The 11,490-nt window shown below is 34.4% G+C and overlaps 1 pseudogene; it reads right to left on the reverse strand.

Moving 5' to 3' along the window:
* Positions 1–184: 184 nt before the first annotated feature.
* Positions 185–5,560, reverse strand: LOC133308029 (PHD finger protein MALE MEIOCYTE DEATH 1-like; annotated as a pseudogene).
* Positions 5,561–11,490: the final 5,930 nt, after the last annotated feature.

Below are 11,490 nucleotides of genomic sequence, written 5' to 3' on the forward strand. Positions count from 1 at the left end.
AACAAATATTAACGTGTAACTTTTCTTTGTACATTACACAGAGCCTCTTCAGTTTGAATGTTTGGTTAAATGATAACATTACAAACATAATTCATGAAGGTGTATTAATAATAAGTAAATCATGTCCCACTTTAAATTCATATAGGTGATTTGCAATGTTCCTTAAAAAATAAAAAAAAAAATAAAAAAATGACCAAGTGAGTGGATTTAGTAAGTGGAAGACAAGTACTGAGAATTAAGACTTCAGAAAGGAAAAAGAGATTAGGGAAAAAACAACGAAACGGAAAAAGTACATCTTCAGATCATAAGCCACTGCATACAAGGTGTTTCCAACTAGAAGAACAATGCTACTGAATATGAGTGGTCTTAGATATGATCTGTTTGACAATGCACTGAAATAAACTGAAGCAAACACCTGTTCAACAGCCATTGAACCAATGACCACACCACACACTTGCTGCAGCTCCAAGGTTGCAGTAAGAAAGACTAATACAAGGTGATTCTCTCAACTTCTTGCCGAAGCCAACCATATTCCAGAAAGAAAGACCAGCTATATCAAACCAAGGTCAACAAGAGTTAAGACTAATACAAAGCTACATAACAACAATTTCAAGCTATTCAGGATTTATAAGGCTGTTGACATAGAAGCAGAAACTTGATAGCTGAAACAACAGCATGAAGCAAACGTGCCAAATACTTAATATGGTATAATATTTAATGGTCCAAATTACTGATTACATGTCTAAATGAGCAAGAGCTATTCACATCCGCCATCCTCCAGAAAACGTTTTTGTTGCCTTCTTCTGCATCTCAGTAGAGAAACTTAGACCCTGAAACTTAGATAATCTGTCAAGCCTATTGTATATTTCCTCAAGCCTTTGTGAAATAGCATCAATGAAGTCAAGACAACATTGTCAGTTGTCCCAGTTTTTAGAGCATATACAATTTGTAAGCAAAACAACAACATAAGGGAACAATATATTCAACCTGTTTGGCAAGTAATTGAGCTCCTTCCTGCAAAAGCTGAGTTCTCTCAATGTCAGATTTGAGAACAACAACTTGCTCCCCATGAAGTACCTGACAATTTCTAGGAATAGCATCAATAGCTTGCATAGCCATGTGCCCGAGGAAAGAGTCGTTTTTTCCTGTCCCATTTCTTTCAACCAGACCTGCACGAATTCCATAAAAAAAAAAAAAAGTGTCACTTGCAAAAATGTAGTTAACAAGAGCAACAATGAAAACTCAACCATAATGACTTCCAAAAGAAAGCGTGACAGAACCATTAAACTTGAACCAATAATGGAAAAATTTCTTCCTAGTTTCTTTTCTTCTTCTTTTTCTTTTTTATTTTTCCCATTCCTACTGTACTAATAGTAAAACCTTAAGAATTGGAAAATTAGGAGTTTGGGTAGGTTGTATTAGGTTATATGATCAATTCCCACCATTGCATCAAAAAAAAAGAAAATGAGAAAAATAATAGAAACAAAATCTAGTCACAATTTCAAAGGTTATATAATGAGGATAGAGATCTTGAAAGAAATTACCAACTGTATCTGATCATAAGTCCATAGCGTGAGACTTGACCTTATCATTGCATTTATGGTTAGTTGAACAGGATTCATTGAGTTTTAAATGTATAAACGTAGAACCTTAAGTTGTATCTTAAGATTTAATAATAAATCTGCAACATGTCATGTAGCAAAGAAAAACTGCAAATTAGAATGTGTGAGATGTTTATTATGATTGACCTCTGTATCCATGACAGAACTTTGTTCTTGCCTGGTGTATTCACTTGTCAAATCTTCAAAGATCAAAGATAGAAGAGCCAACAAATTCAAACTATCATGCCACAAAAAAGGGGGATATTATAATTACCTAATAGCTACTCTGAGAGACTCCCATTGGGACATAATTCATAGACAAGAAGACATTCATCTCCATCAACACAGCAACCCAGCAAAGCAACAAGATTTGGATGTCTGACATGAGATAAGCTTGTAACTTCTCTCACAAAAGTCTCCAGATTTCCATCATCATTGATTATCTGCTTTACAGCAACATGCTGATTACTTGTCATTGTGCCTTTATAGACCTTACCTAAAAGAGAAGTCCAGATATAAGATCACTTTGTGTGTACAGAATTATTCAAACTTTGACAAGTAAATAAGTGGATATCTTCAATGATTTGGTAAGGAGAAGAGCCAAGATTTTGACTCTAGAACACTTGTCTAATGCCTTTATAGCTTAAGTTATTGAAAACCATAAAAACTATCTGAATATTTATGGTTAGATTATACAATTGATGGTAAAATTTTAATTAATAGATTAAACCAAATTTTCTCACCACCAGCTTTCAGCAAAGAGAGAAAAAGAATCTCACCTGCACTTCCTTCCCCAGTGATATTCATTTCATTCAGATGCCTAGTGGAAGCATACACTTCCTTGATAGGAACTCTTGGACAAACAGTTTTCTTTAACATGTCTCCAAATGTTACTACGAAAAAAGGATTGCATAAGCATAATAGCCTTTAATTATGATGCTATCTAATATGTGCTAGAAATAATTTAGCTCTTATATTCGCTTTTTGTTGGGGCAGATCTGAAGGATCTATGAAATAAATTGTATACAGTCATAACTATTATCTCTATAAACCCTATGGTTGCTCCAATCATTGATTACTGCATTATATTTAATAATTTTCTAAACATTTTTACTAAAATCAATAACCACAAAATATTTGTACCTTTATAGCAGCTTCCATTCCGAAAGCACAGCACACAAGAATTACTCCACCGATGAATAAAACCAGAGACTATAGACCCTTGGAATCAGAAAATCATCACCACAATTCAGACTGAAGCCGGATTCAACCCTTGGGGGTACAAGTGAATCCCAACAGCCAGGGCATGCAAAAAATGGTGGCACTTTCTCCGAGTCATCGATTCCACAGCAGCGTGTATGCTTCCACACTTCACAGATGTCACAAGCCACCATTCTTTCACCACATTCACACCTCACCTTCGAATTGTCACACCCTCCCTGGTACTTCAATGGAGTACAGGAATCTATGGCAACACCCATCACAGAAAGTTCCACACCAGACCGGATTAGTCCAAAAAGGACTTCCTCATCACTTGCATCCATCAATTCTGCAATTTCTGTCACTACAAGTCTTTCAGCAATGCAGTAAGTATCCCTCAGAGCAGCCTCAGCAGCTTGCTTCAAGTCTCCAACTGTTGCTTGCAGTGGAACCATAACAATCTCGCCAAGAGGTAGCCCTTTCAACTCAGACTCAGTGTCCACAAAATTTAGCTTCAAGCGGCATATGCATGTCAATCCCTGCTGCATTTCATCCCTTATAGCCCACTCCTTCACGAAGTGCCTGCTGCCAAGAATTGTCCGAGCTGCCAAGTCCACTGGTTCTGAATCAAGGTAGCCTAATAGTACATTTTTGTACAGATAAAACACATCGTTGTAGACATCACTACCAGTAACCCAAGATGCTTCTACTTGGGGATCTACAACAGCCATTACCCCAGAAGACTCCAGTTCAGGGGCTTTGAAACCCTTGCCAAGCTCATCAATAGTATATTCTAGGATCCGAGTTGATGGGTTCACCTTGCGAAGAACAACAAATTTCCAACAATCACATTGTTAAGTGATTTCAGCACATAATCCAGTAAGCCCGTATCACCAATATGGAGCCGAGCTGCATCTCTCACATGTTGCCTTGTCATCCCACAAGAATCTGATTGGGCAGCCTTGTTCTCTTTAAGTGCATCAACAATCACTTGAGCTGCAAACTCTAGTCTCCTTGTTGGCCACCTGCCATCCATAGAAGTCACTGCACAGCTGAACTTCTTATACCTAGCAGATTTTTCCTTCATGGGAGGAGCAGCAGAAGAAATTTCTGCTATCTTAGAAACAGGAGGAGCACGAGACCTGACAGTAAGCATAAACCTGAGAAGATCTCTGATTGTGATAATCTGAGCTTCACTCATGTCTCTATAGCAGCGAATCATTTGTTTGATTTTTTTGTGGCACTTTGTCTCGCTGAAATCTTTTACAATCTTTTCAAGCTCCAAAGTACCAAGAGCCTCAATTGCTTCATAGTAATTTTGCTCAGTTACACCGAAGCTTCCAAGGCAAAATCTATAGCCCCACCGACCATACCAAGAGTGCCCATAAGCAACTCCATGAAGTAACCGAAGATCCATAGACCTCTTCCTTGAGGCATCTTCCACTGTAATTTTCCTGCCATACGAAGAAAATAGCCAAATAAATATTGAATTCCAGAAATGAAACTAATAAATGAGTTAAATATTTTCTTACTATATTACAACACTTACCTGGCTCCAAGATTGATGCAGATCCTGTCCCAGAGATCCATGATCTCTCTCCCACTGAGAACTCTAGAACCCCCTTCTACGCCATTGAGACGAAGCAAATGGCCGTATCCATTGCAGTGAATAACCCCATGCAAGAGATGACTCTGATTATCAAGAGCACCTTCACTTAAGGGTTTATGCAACCCGTTGTCCATCGGGATTATGAAATGATACCTTCTCTTTGATACATGATGGCCGCTCCAACCTACCAATCACAAAACAAACAAATCCACGTATTGGTATCACACTATCAGTATCAATAGCAACCCCTTTCAGTTTCTAAATAAAAGAGAGAACTAAATCATAATTACAAAAACCAGAAGTGGTAGAAATCATCAAAGTTCCAACGAACCTTTTTCAGAAAAAATCAATATTCTTGCAAAACAAAAATAAATTCACGAATCACTAGCTAAATCTAAATAAATAAATAAATAAAAATCCAAAATTGGCAACCAACCAGAGAGAGACCTATGCAGATCAGAGAAAGACCCTATTTTAGAGATATTGATCACACAATTTCATAATTACAACCTAATCACACGATCCACTTCATTATCAAAAGAAAGACCCTATTCAGAGATACTGATCACGATGACAACAACCACAAGAGACGTCAAAGAAAGCACGAGAAAAAAGGAACCCTATTCAAGACTCGAACAAATTAAAGACGCATGCCCAATTCAGAAAAACAAAATTCTTGCAAAATCGAACCGACCCAGATAAAGAATCATGAACCAAACCAAGCCCAAGAGGAAAAGATTGGAAATTGTAAACGTACCTACACAGCGGCAATGATCGCAGAAGGGATTGGAAGAACGGTTAACGTCCTCTTCGATGGTGTAGAGAGGAGCCGTTAGGTTAGTGTTGTCGCGGTTGAGAATGAGAAGGGTGCACCATAGGGGGTTGCCAGAGACAGTGTAATCTTGGGGTTGTGCCGCTTCTTGAAGAAATAAGCGAACGTTGTCGCGGAAGGGACCAGAAGGTGCGATGGGGCAACCATGGTCAGCGAAGGAGTGAAACCTGAAAACCTTGGGGCATCGTTTTCTCTTCCTACAGATGAGAGAGGAAGACATGTTGTTGAGCGACAGAGAGTGAGTGAGTGAGTGAGTTTAACAGAAGCGAAGAGAAGAAAATTGAGAGAGAGAGAGAGAGCTTAAGAGAAGAAGAAATTAGAGAGAGTTTAAGAGAAGAAGAAAAATTAGCGAGAGAGAGAGAGAGTTTAAGAGAGATTAAGAAAAGAAATGAGAGAGAGAGAGATTACTGTGGATGCTTAAGGCGGCAATAAAAGGGGCCAAACAAACGACTTTTGGCGCCCAAAAGAATGTGCCGTTGGGACCTTGTAATTCAAATTTCAAATTTATGCTGCACATGTGTTTGGGACCGTTGTAATCAAACCTCGACCATTCATTCGGTTCACGATTTCAACGGCTTCGATTTCATCGAAGAGCTTGACAACAACCAGCTACAACTTGCGCACGTGATATTGGAGCTGCTCTCAATCAACGGCTACGATCTCCCGTGGGAAAACGACTCCACCGAGCAGTGGTCATGATTCATGAAGACTGAAGACTGAAGAGGAGATGGGAATCGACGAGAAGAAGGGATTTATGTTATGCTCATTGTGTCTGGCAGTCACCATCATAAGAAGAAACAAAAAAAGGGTATTTTTATTTTATGCTTCAGATTCAGCATTCCATAGGAACGAACAGTGTCAGTGAGTGAAATAGCGTCTGAGAAGAAAGAAAGAAAAAAAAAAGGGATTTTTGGTTGTGGTTGTGTTTGTGTAGTTGTCGGATTTTAGAGACAGAAAGAGAGACAGACAGACAAACAGACAGACAGATAGAGAAAAGAAAAAAAGGGATTTTTGGCCAATCAAGAAGCATCACCAGGATTGTGTTTTCTATTCCTCTTGATCACCACCGTCCCTTCCCAAGCCCAACATGCCATCCAGTCCGTCCATCAGCAAGTAATAAATTCCTAACTCAAGTGCTTTAAAAAACTTTACATATAATCAAGAAGTATTATTGTGCGACAAATAAATTATCTTAACAAAAACTACATTAACAAAGACTGTTCTTTTAGCAGAAAAACACACTCAATATTGAGACACGCTTATCACGGATCTAAGGAATTTTTAACTAAAAAACAAGTAGTTTACCTTTGTCCAAGAAGAGGGTCTAAGAAGAGTGAAACCTTCCTTAGAATCCGTGTATCTCTGAAGCTCCAATTCTTGAGCCAACAACAGTGCATCACGCATGTTTGGTAACATAACCAACAGAAACGTTGTGGGAAGAAGGGTAAGGTTGAGCCTCCCTTTACTAAAAAAAGGGGATAAATGCATTTCTTTGTGGGATTCAATAATGCATGTTTAGGGGAAGTTGGTTTGGGGAATAAAATTTAGAGGAAGGCACTAGAAGAAGCACAAGTGAATTGAGAATGTTGTTGGAAGAGGGTATAGGAACTTTTCCAAGCCATTTTTACCTTCGAGCTATGTTGTGTTAGGTTTCAACGTTTCATACTCATGGGATGATGAATCGAAGAGAGATGACGAGTTTGGTAGGTGTTCGTTAATCGTCATCCAGATTATTGTTTACCCGAAAATTCAGACTTTATCTTTTCTTTCAAAGTGCGTTTGGTACACGGATTTTTCTCTTATTTCCGGGGAAATGAAATTTTTAATAAAAATCATATTTTTGAATTAAAATTTTCGGACAAATAAAAATTTTACCTGTACCAAATGTCCCCTAAGGGTTTTATAAAATTTATGTTGTAGAAAAAATGATGGTGTAATGTTATAGAGATTCGTTTTACGTGCCGTAATTTTCTTTTTTTCTTTTTTTTTTCAAAAAGTGTGGATCCCATAAAATACTATGTGTGTAGGAAAGTTTGTTGTGTCATGTTAAATGACAAATGCAAATCCCTTACTTTACTTACCCAAGTACTCGAAAATAAAACACGCACTTAATCTTATTTTATTTTATTTTTTTAATTATTTGTAATAATTTATTATATGGGAATAACAGGATAGATGTTTTTTCCTTATTATATAATACAATTTTTTTAAAGAGGAATGATATTGTAATAATCAATTAGTGTTATTATCAACGTTACTACCAAATAATTTCACTGTTAGAGCAATTATGTAAATCCAACGATTATATTTATTTTCATCTTTGTATGGTTATGATTTTCCATATTTAATAGTGTTAAATATGGAAAATCATAACCATACAGAAATAAAAATAAATTATGTAAATCTCACCCTAACCCATAGAATTTTTTAAGGTTTCTCTATTGCAATGGTTTCTTCTTTCTTTGGCGGGTCAACCCGCTTGAAACCAAGTTCCGTCATGGGAGCTTCGTCAAAGCTAAAAAATAACAGTTTTTTGAGTGATTTTCATCACAAAACAAACCAGAAACAACAACCCAACAAGATTTGAATCTAATCCATCTCAAAATAGCAGATTTTTGAGCGATTTTTGAGAGATTTTGAAAGTTTAAAAAAAAAATTCAAGCTATTGGTCACGATTTTCCTGGGCAAAAAAATGTGTTTTTTTATTAAAAGCAACATAAAACAGTAGAAAAATAATATGGGAATAAAAACTCTCAAACCAATTTTCGTTTTACATAAATGAAACAAGATCGATTTAAAGAAAGATCAAAACTTTTATATTATGAACCCTATATTTCATAATAATACATTTATGAATAAAATTTCATCGCTATAGGAAATAATTTCAAACAATTTTTGTGTCAATAGATCACTAAAAACTTGTTTTTCAAAAATCTCAAATCAATTTAAGGTTTAATGTATCGATTAAACATAATTTGAGAAATTTTCTAAACTTTCATGTAATAAAACCCATAAATTGAAATTCAAAATTTTCTTGGAATAGTTAATAGAAACGTGCATATGATATATGGTTAAAAAACTGTCATCACGTAGAACAAAAACTCCAAAATTTAAAAGATCAATTGAAAAAAATTCATACGAAATTTTATTATGAATTTTACTGATTGAGAAAATTATATTAGGTTTTACTTTTTTTACTAATATCATTGCATTTCTTTGTTATTTTTTTATTGACTCTTGTAATTTTGAATGTTTGTTAAAAATTCATTTGGTTTTTTAAGATCTTATAAATCCATATTGTTCTTTCATATCTTATAAATTCTATTAAAATCATTTAAAATCCAATCTTATGAAATTCTGATTGTAAAAAAAATCTTTTAAAAAGTTTTTAAAGTCCCTCTAATTCTAAATAGTCTTTTAAGATTTATAAATTTTTTTATCTCAAAAAAGTCTTTTAAAATCCCAATCCAATATACTCCATAGATTAATTGTTCAGATAATTGTGAAGAAAAAATATTTGCCCAGAAATTATTTTGATCGAAGGCTCAAATATTGACTAAAGCAATTTTTTAAAGTTCTTTTGGGGTCTAAGAAAAATCATCTCTCCTTTTTTCACTCTTCCTCTAGTATCAGCGGTCCAATATACTCTTTTTTTTTATAAAGAGCTAGTCTCAGGGCCCTCGTTATATACCGCAAAAAAAATCATAATTAGAATGATCTCTATATGACATAAGCTTGATTAATCTTATAATTAAAAATTGAAAAAAGTTATTATTTAGTGTTATTTAAGTGAAACAACTGTATTTTGGTATTTTTAACAAGGGAAAACATCTTTCATTCTAAAGGATATAACATTATATCATTTTATATCCTAACAGTTGATTTTCGTCTATCAACGATTATAATTTATTGGGTCAAACTTAATAGGCCAAATTTATTATTAATTAATAATTTTGATCCAACAAATTATAACGGTTGATGGACAGAAATAGAGATCAACAGTTAAAATCTAAAATGATATAAGGTTATATCCTTTAAAATAACAAATGTTATTCTCTTATATAACAATGGGCTTTATTAATCTTATGTAATAGAAGAGAACTCTCTCATGTAATAGAGATAAGCATGTGTGGAACCCACACACTATAGAAAAAAAAAAATAACACGAAAATCGATATATGTGTAGAAAAGAAAAATTGTCTGCTACAACATAAGAGTATATTTTCCCTATAACAATATCTCATCCACAAGATCAGAAGATGAGAGAAAAATGGAGTATTGTAAAAGGAATTTTACGCAAAAACTCACTTAAAGAGGATAATTTCACTTGAAATTACATTTATCCCGATAAAATCAAAAACATATTGTAAAACAAAATAAAAATAAAAATCCTAAATTCTATTTACATCGAATTCAAAATCTCCATAAGGCAAAACCCAAAACCTTTCTCTGGCCTCTATTTGCTGCTGAACTTCGCGCTGTCTTCTTCATCAGGTGTTTCTCCTTAATCTTATCTTTCCCTTTCACTATTTCTTTATAACGCAGTTTTATTTTTTCTTTTTTTGTGTAAAACGGTTTGATTTCTGGACCTACGGTTTGATTTCTGGACCTAAAACGATACCGTTTAGGATTTAGGATTTGGTTAACAAATTAACAACAGTGCTTGTTCCTGTCGTACTCTTCTGATTATGTTTCTGAACTTTGTTTTAATTGGGATATAATATATTGAGATATTTTTTTCATTTTACAACATTGATTCTATGTGTGCGTGCTTTCTGAATTAATAAGGTTTTTTTTTTTTTTTTTTTTCTATGGAAAGGTGGGGCATTTATCGTTTTGACAGGAATTTTTCAGAATAGGGTACTAAATAAGAAATCTCATTAATCTTTCAAGAACGATTATGAGATGAGTGTTCTTATTGTTTATGTAACCCTTATATCAATTAATTCTAAATAAGAAATCTCATTAAGCTAATGTTTATGTAGTAAATACTGAGGTTATTGCTTAATTGGTTTGTGAGTTTTGGCATAATATTTCTGCTTTACTCCGAATTTAGCTGGTTCTAAATGTACAATTTGCATTGTTTTAATTAGTGTTTTGAAATTGAAGCTTCTACAGGTGTGAGGATAGGTGCAATAGCAAACTGAAAAAGTAACTAACTCTCCAAGATGTCAAATGGGGGCCCGGGTCTTGAGTCTCTTGTAGATCGTAAGCCATTTGTAACATATTTGTGTTTTTCCTCGATGTTGTGTTTTATAAATAGTTGTACTATCTACTACCCTTATTACCAAATAACCATTTAAGTTAATGAAACATTTGAAACTTATTCTCCATCAAATTTTATTTCCCTAAAATATGCTTTAAGCCATGCTGGACCTAGTAGTTGCTACCTTTTACTGAGTCTTTTGGTTGTTGGCACTTGGCAGAGACAATATCAGTCATTACTAATGATGGACGAAATATAGTGGTAAGTTTTAGTATATTCACAAAATTAGCTCTTTACAGTATGTAGTAGTGTGTTAATAGGTATCATTTCTCTAACTCCTAATTACAATGCTTTTTTGTTCAGGGAATCCTGAAAGGTTTTGACCAGGCCACAAATATAATTCTCGATGAGTCCCATGAAAGAGTTTATTCTACTAAGGTATGGATGAATTTATGCAGAAAAATCCATTTAGAGATATATTTGTATCTAGCTTTGAACTGTAGATTGCTATGCTAGGAATTATCAATTCTTTGTCATGATACATCTGCTGAAAGAAAAATTCAACAAACAATCAAGTTTCACAAACTATCTTGGAGCTTGTTTGTTGCCAAAAAAAATGTACTGCAGCTTTGATCTACCTGATATTGAAAAGATTATTACAAGTCTTAGTCATTATTTGTGACTATAGTTTTTGTTTTTTGTTTTTTTAAATTCAGAATATCACAAGTTAGGCATATTTTGTGATGAGAGGTGGCATTAGATGAGCTTGCTTTGTTGCTTTGATTTTGTTGTTATTGTTTGTGTTTGTGTCTTGAAATGAATCTTGAAGACAGAACTGTCCCCTGAATCTGTGATTGTCAATGCTATTTTAATGGCCATGGGGATATTGTTTGAGTTAAGTCATATGCTTTCTCTTTACAATTTCTGTACCATACTTCATTATTTTGTAAAGAACATTGTTCAAAGACTTAGTCAACTGATGCCAAAACTACGTAGAAATGGTGACTAAACAGAAAGTTGGGATTTCATAAAAGAGTAACTC

The sequence above is a fragment of the Gastrolobium bilobum genome, unplaced genomic scaffold (assembly GCF_033153095.1).
Source record: "Gastrolobium bilobum isolate Gb01-03AN ecotype WA unplaced genomic scaffold, APGP_CSIRO_Gbil_v1 utg6454, whole genome shotgun sequence".
Classification (NCBI taxonomy): domain Eukaryota; kingdom Viridiplantae; phylum Streptophyta; class Magnoliopsida; order Fabales; family Fabaceae; genus Gastrolobium; species Gastrolobium bilobum.